General features: G+C 38.1%; 1 long non-coding RNA gene across 3 annotated transcripts in view; it reads left to right on the forward strand.

Annotated features, from left to right (window-relative positions):
* The first annotated feature begins 747 nt into the window (after positions 1-747).
* LOC122240325 overlaps positions 748-15,721 on the forward strand; it is a 47,487-nt gene continuing 32,513 nt past the window's right edge. For all 3 annotated transcript variants that reach the window (XR_006219872.1, XR_006219871.1, XR_006219873.1), the window contains exon 1: positions 748-950. This is a non-coding gene — a long non-coding RNA (uncharacterized LOC122240325). The remainder of the gene's footprint in view (positions 951-15,721) is intronic.

Here is a 15,721-nt window from a genome sequence, read left to right on the forward strand (position 1 = left end):
GCCTGACATGGGGCTTGAACTCACAAACTGTGAGATCATGACCTTAGCCAAAGTTGGACACCTACCCAACTGAGCCACCCAGGTGCCCCCAAAGGAATTTCTTAATTAATGAGAGAAGCCCTTTTCCTCCTATCTGAGATATGAAATGTGATTAAATTGGAATCTCTGATTGGCCTCCCATTTTATATCTAGGCCTATACTGTGCCTTGTCTACTCTTAAGTCTATGTTTTGATTTTGGGATATGGATTGTAATGGAGAAGGCCTTGAATTAAAAAGGAGTTGGAGATAGTATTGGAATATGAGTAGAGGGTCATTTTTCCAATACATGCAAAAGTTTTCTCAGCAAAAGTCTAGAGATGGTGCCCATATTGACCCCATGGTTCTAACTGGTCCTATGAAGTTAACAAAAACATGCTTCTCAAAAGCAAGAACTATGTGAGTTTTGTGTTTAACCAGTTTTCCCTAGCATTTGGCATGGTACATAATACAGCAAGGATCCTCAACAAACATTTACTGACTTGAAGATTCTTTAAGTCAGAAGGATCTCCTGCTTCTCCAATATATCTGGGCCTTAAGGTGTCATGACTACAAGGGTGTTAGGAAAGGTGTTTCTGCTATTATGAGATGGCATGGTTAGGTGTCATAATAGTAATTTGTTTATTTTCAAGAATGATGACATGAATCTATTATGATTTATTTGCTTTCCCACTGTGAACCACATGCCTCCCTGGGCAAACCTGGAAGATAATCCTTATATCAATGCATTACAGAATGCTTTAGTAAGGGGGACACCAACATCCATATAAAGCTCTCTGGTGGCTGTATTTTGCCAGCTGGAGATGTCAGTGAAGGATATCGCCAAGGAATAGAGTACTCTCATCTCAAATGTAATGAATGAAGAGGTACAGAAGTGGAAGAAGCATAGCAATCCTTAGGCTTCAGTAACAAGGTGAGTACAATTACCAGAATAACCCACAGAGATGAAGCAATAATCAGAGTGTATGACCTATAGGGATATGTGACAATGTATAATTGGTCATAAGACCTTAGGAAATAAATACAAGGGCAGCCTACCAACATGCCATTTGGCATATTCAGATGGTGATTCTAGGTCTAATAGGCAAAAACCTAACTTAAGTCACTATAATGGGGATTCACAACCTCTTATCCAGTTTGTAGAACTAAACTAATTCACAGACTTGGAGCCCCAAAGTATTCTGCAATATGATCACAGTTGTGAATCTTTAGTAAAGTTTTCCCCAATGACAAGTGGGCCCAGTATGACTGTAAACTGAAAAAAGATAAATGTCTTTTGGGGTTATTTAATATTGGTTTCGAATTGAAGCTAATATCTAATCCTCAGAGACACAAAATAAGCAAAATAAAATAAAACAAAACAAAAGCAAACAAAATCCACCAAGTCCACTATTCAGTATTAGATCTTAGGAGGTCAGGTGACAAATCTTGACCAGAATCAATTTCACAGTGGGTCCAATGTCGTGATGGAGCCATCCTATAGTTACTTCCCTACCTCTCAGAATACATGATGAAAAAGGAATATTTATTAACTGTCCTTTGATTGATAGGGTGAAGGCCATTACAGTAAGAAGGTTCAAGTAGAAGCCTACTAAGATAGTGTTCCAAAAGTTATTATGCTTCAGTGGGAAAATTCTAAAGATTTGTATTACCAACATACACTTTAAAGATGCAGAGTGGTGATTTCTACCACAATCCCACTTAATTCTCTGTTGGTGCAAAAGCCACATGTGTTTTAGAAAATGGCTGTAGATTACTGGAAATTTCTTTTTTTTTTAATTAAAAATTTTTTTTAAATGTTTATTTATTTTTTAAGAGAGGGAGAGATAGAGCATGAGTGGGAGAGGGGCAGAGAGAGAGGGAGACACAGAATCTGAAGCAGGCCCCAGGCTCTGAGCTGTCAGCACAGAGCCCAACACGGGGCTCGAAATCACCATCCGTGAGATCATGACCTAAGCTGAAGTTGGACACTTAAGCTTAACTGACCGAGCCACCCAGGTGCCCCTGTAGATTACCCGAAATTTAACCAGAAAGTGATGCCAATCACAGCTGTGATCCTGGGTGTGGTGTACTTATGGAGCAAATCAACATAGCCTCTGGCACTTGGTATGAGCTAATGACCTAGTAAATAATCCTTTCCAATTCCTTTTAGCAATGATAATCAAAAGCAGCTTGCCATCATGTTTCAGGGATAGCAATAAGCCTTTACCATCTTACCTCTGGACTATATCTTTTTCTCCTCCATATATAGTGTTTATTCTTCTCTATCTTATCCTTTCCTAGAAGATTGACCGTTATGGACACAGTCTGCCAGAGAACAGTAGATAAATCCCACACAATTCAAGACCTACCTCTGTGGTGGATTTCTAGGGGTCCAGTGGCTTGAGGCTATGTTGGGATTTCCCTCTGAAATGAAAGAAGTTGCTGAATGTGGCATTGCACCAAAGGGAGAAAGAAGCATCATACTTGGAGGACCTCTTTAAACTGACAACCTACATTCTGTCTGACGTGTTGCTCCCTCTCATTTACCACATAACCCATAAGGTTTCTAGTTTTGAGTAAAGCCCAGAGTTAGAAGTTATTGTAGCAAGTCTAGGGTACAGTGCAAGATTCCCTGTTACTTGTGCAGGTGACAGAAGTCCCAATGGTATTGGAAGTGTCTTTGGGAGGCAGAAATGATGCGTTCAGCCTCCAGGAAACCTTAATAGAAGAGTCATGTTAGAGAGCCCTAGAGTTTTGGAAGAAGTACACACCCTCTTCTTCTCCCAACTTTTCTCTTGAAAAGTAGCTCTTCACTTGCTCCTAGGACCTGGTAGAGACTGGGTCCTTAAATGTGGAACATCCAAGTATTTAGTTCACTCAAACTGCCAGTCATAAACTAAGAATGACATGATGATCAAATCAGAACATTACATGGGTACAACAACATTTAATTGCTGTAGCATTTCATTATTTATAATGGCAATATTATATATAAGACAAGGCCCAAGTAGATTGAAGAGGTACAGTTAAACTGTACGAGTGGGTGAGACAGAGCTGCTTGGTAGTAACTACATATACTATTTGCTGTCTTGTCTTCACCTCACATTTAAGGTTTTATATGGAGTTTTCTATGCCCAGAAAGCAGAATAAGAAAAAATGCAGACCTGATTTGTGAATGAGACTCATGATATGCTGACATAAGCCAAAAATGGAAGGCCACTTCACTATAGCTCCACTGAAGGGTAATTCTGAGGTGGTTGAGAAACCCTCCCTGGGGCAGAAATCTGGATCATATAATGGTTGTGCACTTCATAAAAGAGAGGTGACCTGAGATCTGTATCTACACTAATTCATGACTAATGGTAGATCAGTTACACAGAAACTTGATAACAAGAGGATTGGAAGATTGACAAAAAGAGGACAAGAAAAAGGTGTGGGGATGGACTTATCATAAAGGGTATAGAATGTGAAGATATTTTTTTCCCATGTAAGTGCCACGAGCGGGCATCCACTCTGGAGGAAGAGTCAGTAATCAGGTAGACAAGATGGCCTATCCTCTGCATATGAGTAACCTTCTTTCCCCAGTTACTCCAGCATTTGCTTAATGGACCCATGTACAAGTGTCCATGGTGGCAAGAAAAGAAGCTATGCCTGGCGTCATGGATTGAATTGTACCCTTCTGTGAAAAACTCAAATGCTGAAGCCTAAACCCAGTACCTCAGAATGTGTCTGGTATTTACAGATAAGGCCTTCAGGGCACAGCTACTGTCCAGGGCCTCTAGGTGATGCTGCTGCCCCAGTGGACCAAAAAGGCAGGACCACCACCCAGGTGGGACCAGAAGACAGAGAATCAAACCAAGGAATTTTATTCTTGAGCCTTAAAATCTAATGGAATTTACTCTGCTGCACTTATGAACTTGCTTGGGACTTGTGACTCCTTTGTTCTTTCTGACTTCACCCTTTTGAACTGGGAATTTCTGCTTCCTGCTTATCCCATCATTGTATATCAGAAGTGGATAACTTGTCTGATTTCACATCTTCAGACAATAGAGAGGAATTTTTGCCTCAAGATGAATCATACCTTGAGTCTCACCTATACTTGATTTAGATAATATTTATTTTTATTCTTTATATGTTTATTTATTTATTTTGAGAAGGTGAGAGAGCATAATCAGGAGACGGGCAGAGACAGATGGAGAGAGAGAATCCCAATAAGGCTTTGTGCTATCAGCGCAGAACCCGACTCAGGGCTCAAACCCACAAACCGTGAGATAGTGACCTAAACCAAAATCAAGAGTTGGATACTTAACCAACTGAGCCACCAGGGTACTCCAATTTAGCTAATATTTAGTAGATGAGATCTGAGATGTGCGGGGTGATGCTGAAATGGGTTGACTTTTTTTTTTTTAGTTTATTTATTTATTTTGAGAGAGAGTGAGTGATAACATGTGTGTGACTGAGGGAGGGGCAGTAAGAGAGGGAGAGAGAGAATCTCAAGAAGGCTCTACACCCACGAAGATCAACTACACCTGAAAATCAGCTAAACCCATGAAGTCATGAGATCATGACCTGAGCTGAAACCAAGAGTCTGATGCTTAACTGAGTCACCCCAGTGCCCCAAGACTTTTGAGCTGTTGTTATAGGGGTGACTGTATTTTGCCTATAAGAAAGATATAAATTTTGAGGATCCAGAGAGCAGAATGTTATGGACTGAATGGTATTCCACCAAAATTTATATGTTGAAGCTCTAACCTCCATAACCTCAGAATATGATGGTATTTGGAGATAGGGCCATTAAAAAACTAATTAAGTTAAAGTGAATCCGTGAGGGTGGGCCCTAATCGTATCTGACTGGTGTTCTTATAAGAAGGGGAGATCAGGACATACAGACAGAGATACTAGGGATGAGTGCACACAAAGAGCCCTATGAGGACACAATGAGAAGGCAGCCATCTGTAAGCCAAGAAGAGAGCCCTCAGGAGAAACCAAATTTGCCAACACCTTGATCTCGGACATCTAAGCCTCTAGAACTGTGAGAAAATATTTCTCTTGTCCAAGCCACCTAGTCTGTGGTATTTTGTTATGGCAGCTCTGTCAAAGTAATACACATGGGTTTAACTACATCTTCTCATCATCAGATTGAGGTTGTGACTACCAACAACAATAAAGGCCAGTGATGAGCCTGAATATGGCATCATTCCCCAAGAAACCAGGCAAACCTTTGGCAGATGGATTACACTGAATCCCTTCCATCATGGAGATGGAGCAGCTTGTTGTCATAGGGATAGACATACATTTCAGGTATAATTTTACCTGCCCTGCCAAAAATGCTTCCACCAGCTTGTGTGTGCGGTATCCACACACAGACTCAGACCAGGGCATTCATTCTACAGCAAAAACATTGTGACAGTGTGCTCATGCCTGTAATATTCACTTGTCTCAACATGTATCCCATCACCCAGAGCTGCTGAAGATGCCTGCCAGGAGAGGATGCCTTGTGAAGTTGGCACACCATCCTACAGTATGCTGTGTATGCCTTAAGCCAGTAACTAATAAATGTTTCTGTGAAGAAAAGAGTTAATGCCAGGCCTGTGACTCATTTCCTCCCTACCAGGGACACGGTTGACATTAACCATCCTGCCTTGTAAACATGCTAAAGGTATTTACTAGTGGAAATAGATAAGGAATTCATTACCTAAAAATGGCTATACCTTGTCTGTCTAGATTTCTTATTGTAAATAAATCTGGAATTTATGGATTGGTGTACATAATGAGAATTTCTCCTGCAAACCTTTTTATCTATCAAATGACTTTCTCTGAAAATGCACTAAGTGCTCATCTGTTGCTCCAAAACCAAAATACATCCCAGGGTGGAATAAAGGGGAGATTGGGAAGATGTACCCCTCCAGGGATAAATGTTACATTTGTATCTATATCCTATATGTATCAATTGAGCCAATTGGCAAAGTTTGATTTTGGTAAGATCTTTGGTGAGACTCATGTGAGTCCGTTTTGATGATCTAACTATTTGTGGCAATTCAGGTCCATCTCTTCTACTGCTGTGATACATAATTCTGGGAGCAAAAGGGATAAAGTGGGAGTAGCTTTTTCACTATTACACATAAACACCTGGTGAATGATTTTTTGCTTCCTATCTGCAATTCTTGGGCTTAGTGTGGTTACAGGTTCTAGCACCCAGGAGGGGTGTGTGTCTTCCTGGGAAAAGAGTCAAGTTTTTGGTAAACTGGAAACTGAGGCTCCCCCTGACACTTGGAGTTCTTCATGTCACTGAACCACCAGATAGAGAAGTTGGTCATTCTATTGGCCAAATTGATTGATCATGATTACCAGGGGAAAACTGGAAATGAAATCAAGGAAGACTACATCTAGAACCAAGGAGATTCACCTGGGTACATTTCAGTACTGCCATGACTCATAATAATGGTCAATGGAAAACTGGGAACTTAACAAAGATAGAATCATCAATGGTTGGGTCACCCCACCAGGTAAAGGACTCTGTCTAAAACAAGAAGCTAGCAGAGGTAAGGAGATTATGGAATGGGGGGGGGTGGGTAGAAGAAAGAAGATACAATTATCAACTTAACTGTGCAACTAAATCCAGCAGTTGAGAAATTAGTAGACACATTTTTATATTAATGAGTTTCCTCCCTTCTTTGTTTTCCCCAGAACATTTATATAAAGAGTTCTGGAAATTGCTAATATTTTTGGTTTCATGTTGAAAGTATGACTGAATTGACATCATCCCATGATAATATGGTGACTGGTGGTACTTTGTATGTCTCTTATTTTGAGGAAAAAATTTCTCATTTTGTCTAAGAACAGAATGCATGGTGAGGATTAAAAAAGAGTAGTGCTGTGTGATTTATATTTGACCATGGCAAATTTATATTTGCCCTGTCCCTTTCCACCCTATTCTGTGTCCATGGGATTGGATCATTATGGACTGCATCAACAGGTTGCCTTGTCCTTGGTTTTTGTATTAGTCTTCTATTGCTGCTATAAAAAATTACCACAAACTTAGTGGATTAAAACAACACATATTTGTTATCTTACAGTTCTGGAAATAAGAAGCCTGAAATGAATGTCACTGGGCTAAAATCAAGGTGGTAGCATGGCTGCATTCCTTCTAGAGGCTCTAGAGGACAATCTGTTTCTTTACCTTTTCCAGCTTCTAGAGACCATCTGCATTCCTTCGTTTATGGCTCCCTCCTCCATCTTCACAGTCAGTAACACAGCATCTTCAAATCCCTCTCTCTGACTCTTCTTTCACTTTCACTTCTCCCTCTTTCACTTATAAGGACCTTTACAACTGCATTGGGCCCACCCCATTATCCCCCGTCTCGAGATTCTTCATCACATCTCTAAAGTCCCTTGCTATGTTAAGAAAAATATTCACATTTTCCAGGTATTAGAACATGGACATCTTGGAGAGTCATTATTCTGTCTAACATAATTACCATTTGGATTCAGTCCTTGGGAGTGAGGAGGTGGTGGTGACAAGATTAGAGAGTATAGGGGCGCCTGGGTGGCTCAGTCGGTTAAGTGCCAGACTTCAGCTCACGTCATGATCTCACGGTTTGTGGGTTCGAGCCTCGCGTCGGGCTCTGTGTTGACAGCTCAGAACCTGGAGCCTGCTTCAGATTTTGTGTCTCCCTCTCTCTCTGCCCCTCCCCTGCTTGAACTCTCTCTCTCTTTCTCTCAAAAATAAATAAACATTAAGAAAATTTAAAAAAGAGAGAGAGAGTATGAAGAAAGTAAGTTTGAAGTATTTATTCTCTGGATCTCTCCCTGCTCCTTGCCGCATCCCTTTCTGAAGGCCATGGCTTCTATCAAGTGGCCCTCTCTTCCAGCTTGAAGTATGTTCTTTGAGTTCTTATAATTACTCTGTCCCTTGGCTTTTTGAGTCCAAGGGTGATAAATGTTCCATGCTCTTTCTAGTCCTGAGAAGCTTCATCATCCTTTTTGGTTTCTCTTCACTGTTCCCACACCATTATAGAGTGCCTTTTTGTTTCTCAATTTCCCTGTTGTTTTGGATGGACCTTGGCTGACAACAGCAGAGCAATGGTGAAACAACTATCTATGTGAAAATGATGATGATGATGATGATGATGATGATGATGACGATGTTGATTACCTACATTTAGATAAAAGCAAACAAATAAGCAACCTGTTCTCTCCCTGTACATAATCTTTAGTCTAGATTCTTCATGTCTTCCTATAAAATATCTAGTTTGGCTTTCTCCTACAGCTGTAGTCAACTCTACTAACTTCAAAAGTCATCTTGTATTTAAATCTTTCAATCCATCCACTGTCTCTTTGCAAACTGTAGGGTGTCATTTTCTTCTTCACTAATATGGAATGATTCTCTACCACTTCCAAAACTTCCTCTCATTATTTCCTATATCTTTTTCTTTCTAGCTAACCCCAGGCTTGGAGTTTTCTTTCCTACTAAGATCCAAAGGTTGATAGTTACCATTGTTCTACAGAGAGCTTATTTTAACAAGAAATTCATACCTGAACCCAAAATGGGGGGGTTTGTGGAAAATTATAGACACAAAACATCTGTGAAAAAGGACATCTTTAATGAAGCAATACCTGGGTTTCAGCCTATGCCCAAATTACCAATCCAGGTCCCAGACCTAAAATGAGATATTAAATTTTTAAAAAGATGTATTTATGTAATGTTTAATTATACCTGTAAGAGAAAAGCAATTCAAACTTTTGCCTATTGGTTTGGAAGAGGTGAGGCGAGAGTATAGAGAAATAGGCACTTCCTCATATAGTTTATGCGAGTATAACTTCTATAGGAAACAAATTGACAATAGCTCCTGAAATTGAAAATATATATGTCTTTTGACTCAGAAATTCTACTTCTAAGGGGCACCTGGGTGGCCCAGTCAGTTAAGCATCCAACTTCGGCCCAGGTCATGATCTCACAGCTTGTGAGTTCAAGCCCTGCATTGGGCTCTGTGCTGACAGCTCTGTGCCTGGAACCTGCTTCAGATTCTCTGTCTCCCTCTCTCTCTCTGCCCCTCCCCTGCTCATGCTCTGTCTCTCTCTGTCTCTCAAAAATAAACATTAAAAATTTTTTTTAATCTTTTAAAAATAAAAAAAGAAATTCTACTTCTGAGAATCTACCCTATTGATCTGTTCCCAACTGTGCCAGTTGATCTGTTAACAAAAATCTTTACTCTAGCATGAAACAATCTACATATGCTTCATTAGGAGACTGGGTAGATAAGTTGATCTAAATTATGACCTACACACAATGGAATCCTATGCAGGTGTTAAAAAGAGTCAAGACCTATTGTATGTATTCATTTGGATGTATCTTATATATGATGTGGCTATGAATCAGAAAAGCTATGGATGACATCCAAAATTCACATATTGGGATAGCACAAAGGATCAGACTACAAATCAAACTCATCAAACAAGAGGCTTCTCTAATATTAAGCTTTCCTCTAATTTCAAGGATATAAGTAGTCATAAAGCACTGGTGAGGTAGGGACAGATCTGAGACCCATCCCTCAGATCAATATAGCTCTGGCCAAGATTAGCATGTGAGGTTTCTAAGCAATGTGTTCAGGTGACATGAAAAAAAAAACAAAAAACAAAAACAAAAACAAACCCACAACATTTTAGTCACAAAATATCCATTTTATACTCAGATAGTTGCATAGTTTACATGACATTTTACAGGAAGACTTATAAGTTCATAGACTCCAGGTTAGTTACCATAACAGTCCTCGTCAACTAGATGCATTCTGCTAAAAGCATTTCATACATAAGGACTCTTCAGCTAGCAAGTACCATTAGCTTCTTTGCCAGGAAGTCTATTTATTAGAATATTCACAATAAAACTGTATCAGATCTCCTCCTCTCCTTCTTTCCCAGAAGTGCCTCCCAGTAACAAAAGAGAATTAATTGCTGACCTGCTACACAAAAACCCTTTTTTTCTCATATATCATTTAAATATGAATAAAAATTGGGTGGTTCTGAGAATATAAAAATGATGCTGGCTTACATTAAGCCTAAAGGTCTTTAAAATTCAACAAAATAGACATTTATGTGTCTTAGGATATGATCAAGTTTAAGGGTCTTTAGAATTAGAAGGAAATACGTTGAACATATTTTAAAGTATACATGGATAGAGTTCTAATGCAATCCAAATTTAAAAGAACTATGGACTACTCCATATATCCAGAAAGTCTTCAATTTCTTCACCCTCCAAAGTCCATCAAACAACTTTTCTTTCAATGTATTTGTAGATATCTTCTGAAATGTTACTCTTCACCCCCTAACATCCCCTTTATGATAAAAGGAACATGTTTCAATAGTAAGTTGAGCCATAGAAAATTCTTGGTACTTTATTGTGTTGGCCTGCAAAAACAACACTCTCATAAACTTAGACAAAATACTACATGGACACTACCCTGTTTCATCTCTAAATGTAAGTCAGACAAAATATAGAAAGAGCCAAACAGATAGAAAATGATAAGGCAAGATTGTGGAAGAAGGAAAAGCCCTTGTTCGGGTTAGGAAACCCTGACTTTAGTTTCTCCTTTACCATCTACTAACTGTATTTGGGCCATTCTATTTGTTGCTCCTAATTTCAATTCCCTTACCTCTTAAATGAGACTTTACATGTAGACAGTTAAACTGGATTGAGAAACCACTTCACACGCACTAAGATAGCTATTACCATACAAAACAAAAGTGAAAATAACACATATTGGCAAGGATAGAGAGAAATTGAAACTCTTGTGCATTGCTGGTGGGACTATAAAATGATTTAATGCTGTGGAAACAGTTTGGTGGTTCCTCAAAGAGTTAAACGTAGAATTGCCACATGATCTAGCAATTCTACTCCTAGGTATACAATCAAGAGAATTGAAAGCAAGTACTCCAACAGATACTTGTATATCAGTTTTCACAGAAGCATTATTCACATTAACCAAAGGGTGGAAGCAACCTAAAAATCCATCAATAAATGAATGGATAAACAAAATGTGATATATATCCTGGGAATATTATTTGGCCTTAAAAAAGTATGGAATTCTGATCTGTGCTGCAATGCAGATAAACCGTGAAAACATTGTGCTAAGTGAAATAAACGGGACACAGAGAGACAATTATTGTCTGATTTCACTTATTTTTTAAAAATTTTTTTGTGTTGATTTTTGAGAGAGAGAGACAGACAGAATGTGAGTGGGGGAGGAGTAGACAGAGAGAGAGAGAGACACAGAATCTGAAGCAGGCCCCAGGCTCTGAGTTGTTCACACAGAGCCCAATGCAGGGCTTAAACTCACAAACCATGAGATCATGACCTGAGCTGAAGTAGGACGCTTTACCAATTGAGCCACCCTGGTGCCCTGTCTGATTCCACTTATATGAGGCACTTAGAATAGGTACATTTGTAGAGATAGCAAGTAGAATAGAGGTTACCAACAGCTGGGGAAGGGGATAATGGGGAACTATTATTTAATGGGTACAGTTTCTGTTTATGATGATGAAAAAGTTCTGGAGATGGATAGTGGTGATGGTTGTACAGCACTAAGAAGGCACTTAATGCTACTGAATTTTGCACTTAAAAATGGCTAAAGTGATAATCCAGTGAAGAAATGGGCAAAAGACATGAATAGACACTTTTCCAAAGAGACATCCATATGGCTAACAGACACATGAAAAATGCTCAATATCACTCATCATCAGGGAAATACAAATTAAAACCATAATGAGATACCACCTTACACCTGTTAGAAGGGCTAAAATTAACAACTCAGGCATCAACAGATGTTGACGAGGATACAGAGAAAGAGGAACCCTTTTGCACTGCTGGTAGGAATACAAACTTGTGTTGCCACTCTGGAAAACAGTATGGAGGTTCCTCAAAAAATTAAAAATAGAATTACCCTATACCCAGCAATTGCACTACTAGGTATTTCTCCAAAGGAGTGCTGATTTGAATTGGAACATGCACCCCAATATTTATAGCCGCACTATCGACAACAGCCAAAATATGGAAAGAGTCCAAATGTCCATCAGTCCATTGACTGATGGTAAAGAAGATGTGGTATATATATATATATATATATATATATATATATATATTTCCATATATAAATATATTTACATGGAAATTATATATATATGGAAAATTACTCGGTGATTAAAAAGAATGAAATCTTGTCATTTGCAACAACATGGATGGAACTAGAGTGTATTATGCTAAGTTAAATAAGTCAGTCAGAGAAAGACAAATATCATATGATTTCACTCATGTGGAATTTAAGATACAAAACAGATGAACAAAAGGAAAGGGAAGCAAAAAATAACATGAAAACAGAGAGGGAAACAAACCATAAGACACTCTCAAATTCAGAGAACAAACTGAGGGTTGCTTGTGATGGCCCCTGACAACAATGTGATGATTGAAGAAAAACATTATGCAGAGCTATGTCATAAATAATATAGCCTTGAGAAAATGTAATATTGAAAGGTCTCTCTGGAGAGGCGGCTTATGTACCTCACGGAAGCGGAGCAGCTGGGAACGCCTGGCCCGCTCAGGGTGGAAGGCTGCCTGCTTCTTTTGTTTGTACTTCTCTGCTTCCCCAGAGACCATGACCACCTGCAATGGATCTGATAAGATTCATTGATTGTGCTTGCTCAACCATAAGTTACTCCCACTACATGCTTAAGCAAGTTCTGTTTTTCTCTTGAGAACACTCTTTGAACAATGTAATGAATCTTGATGTCTTTTGATGATTGATATCATTTCCCCAATAAATATGGGAATGAGGAGTTGTTCGGGGCTACAGTCCTTCCAACTGTCGACCCCTGCTCCCTTTCTCTTGCAGCTGACTTGTTTGTGCCTCATTCTTCTTCCGTTTGCTGCTGGAAGGCGGCAGTTGCTGGCAGGGTGTTGGATGTGGGGAGGGGCTAGAGGAGTGAGGGCATTGGGGAGGACACCTCAGATGAGCACTGGGTGTTATATGTAAGTGATGAATCACTAAATTCTATTCCTGAAATTATTATTATACTATATGTTAACTAACTTGGATTTAAGATAAATAAATAAATAAATAAATAAATGGTAAAAAAAATGGCTGAAGTGATCAATTTTGTGTTATGTATTTTTATCACAATAAAAAATGTAGATAATCATTATAGCACTTTGATTTTAACTAATACATAAGTTTTTCTTTCATTTTATGGCAGAAATAGTGGATAATTAAAATCAAAAGGTAATTTCAAATATTGCTTGTTGTCATTAAGTTCAAGAAGGAAGCAACAAAAAAGAAAAATCTCACAAACTTTTAAAAATGAGTAATAAACTCCATAACATGTATTTAATTTTTTCTTGTTTTTTAATTTTATACATATGAACATATATATGCAATAAAAATTTTAAAATAAATATGTAATTAATTGTGGAAATATATATAATGAAGAAAAAGACACATTATGTGACAAGAAATGACAAAAAAGAAAATAACTTTTAAGGAAGATTGTAAATTATCGTAAACAATTTAGAAAATTTACAAGTGCCTGAGCTGTAACAGCATTAACAGCGGACATTTTGAAGAAGGATGTGGTCAGAGGATGTCTACTGGTTTTTCAGAAAAACAAGTAACTCCCAAACAGCTGATATTAAAAGATAGGTAACAACTCTTTTACTTCTTCATATTGTTGCTTCATAGATGACTTGAAATAGTCCAAAAAGAAGTAATCCTAAATTTCTAAGTGTTTTCAACAAGCATTGAGTGTTTTATGTATAGTGATAATAAAGAATTATGTGAATGCATGACTCAGTGGCAATAAACTTCGTTTTAGCCATAAACTACTTAAAGGGGGAATTCTTTGTTCAACAAACCTCATTTGAGTGCTTATATAACATAGGCTCTGGGGTCCAACAACACTGGGTTCTTCTCTTGATGTTACCACTTGAACCTGTGTGATCTGAGAAAAGTTATTCAATTTTTTGGTTTCTCAATTGTCTTGTTTGCAAAATGGGAGTTAATAATGGTGTTGTTGGGATAATTAAATAAGATAATGTGTGTAAGATTTTTAGTCCTATACCGAGCATATAGTGACGCTTCAGTAAACACTATCTACTAGTATTACAAGTAATGCACGATATAGCAGGCTAAAATTACGTATGTGGCATGAGTTGGAGTTTGAGCCTATGCTCCACGCACTCTAGGATTCAAGCAAGTGTTGTATGTCATTTGGGCTAATGACCAGGTGTAAGGAGAAGACAAATTTCTGAAATTTATCCTAAAGGAAGAGAAAGTTAAGAAGGACAGTTTAGTTCAAGGAAAAGGTGCTAGAGTAAGAAAGGAAGGTAACAATGCCTTGTACTCAGAATAGTCTACTGGGCACCACCTCTGACTGTAATGTAATTAATTAATTTTTAAAAAGGTAACATAAATTTTATTTGGTAATTTAAAAGTGTAACATTAGGGGCGTCTGGGTGGCTTAGTCGCTTGAGCGTCTGACTCTTGATTTAGGCTCAGGTCATAATCCTGGGATTGTGGGATGGAGCCCCAGATTGGACTCCACACTGAGTGTGGAGCCTGCTTAAGATTTTCTCTCTCTCTCTCTCTCTCTCTCTCTCTCTCTCTCTCTCTCTCTCTCTCCCTCCCTCCCCTTCTGCCCCTCTCGCCCACTCACACACACACTCTAAATAAATAAATAAATAAAATAAAATAAACACCTTAAATAAATAAAAGTGTAACATTAAATAACCCATGGAACCAAGCAGAAATCTTGATAGAGATGAAGAAATCCTAAACTGAGTGATAATGTAAATACCAAATAACAGTACCTCTGGACTGTAATCTGAAGCAGCACATACAGAAAATTTTTTAGTTTTAAATGTTTATATTAGGAAATAAGAAAGGCTGGAAATTAACAAGCTTAAGATGCAAACAAAAGAACAATTTAATAAACAAAAGAAGAAAGTAGGGGCGCCTGGGTGGCTCAGTTGGTTAAGCGTCTGACTTGGGTTTAGGTCATGATCTCAGGGTTTGTGAGTTCGAGCCACATCAGGCTCTGTGCTGACAGCTCGGAGCCTGGAGCCTGCTTTGGATTCTGTGTCTCCTTCTCTCTCTCTGCCCCTCCCCAACTTGTGCTCTGTCTCTCTAAGTCTCTCAAAAAGTAAATAAGTGTAAAAAAAAAAAAAGAAGAAGAAGAAGAACAAGAAAATAAAAAAGAGCAGAAAATAAGAAGCTAGAAAGCAAAGACACAATAAGAATCTACAAAGCCAAAAGTTGGTTATTTGAAAATACCAATAAAACAAACTTCTCCTGAGATTAAAAAAAAAAAAAAAAAAGGCCGCACATAATATTAGGATCTGAAAAAAGGGAAATGTAATAGCAGATTTAGCAAATGTTAATATAATGCATAAATAGTAATTATACAAATAAATTTATACTAATAAATTTGAGAATTTAGATCAAAATTTCAGATTTTTAAGAAAAATATAACATACCAAGACTTACTCAAGAAGAATAAAAAGCCTAAATAGTTCTATCACCAGTAAAGTACTTCCAATAATGAATTTAAAACATTCCCATGAAAAAAAATTAGACCCTTAAGATTTTCTGTGTCAGTTATATTAGACCTTTAAGGGAGAGATCATTGTAACCATACAAGCTCTTCCAAGTAAAAGAAAAA

Source organism: Panthera tigris, chromosome B4 (genome assembly GCF_018350195.1).
Source record: "Panthera tigris isolate Pti1 chromosome B4, P.tigris_Pti1_mat1.1, whole genome shotgun sequence".
NCBI lineage: Eukaryota > Metazoa > Chordata > Mammalia > Carnivora > Felidae > Panthera > Panthera tigris.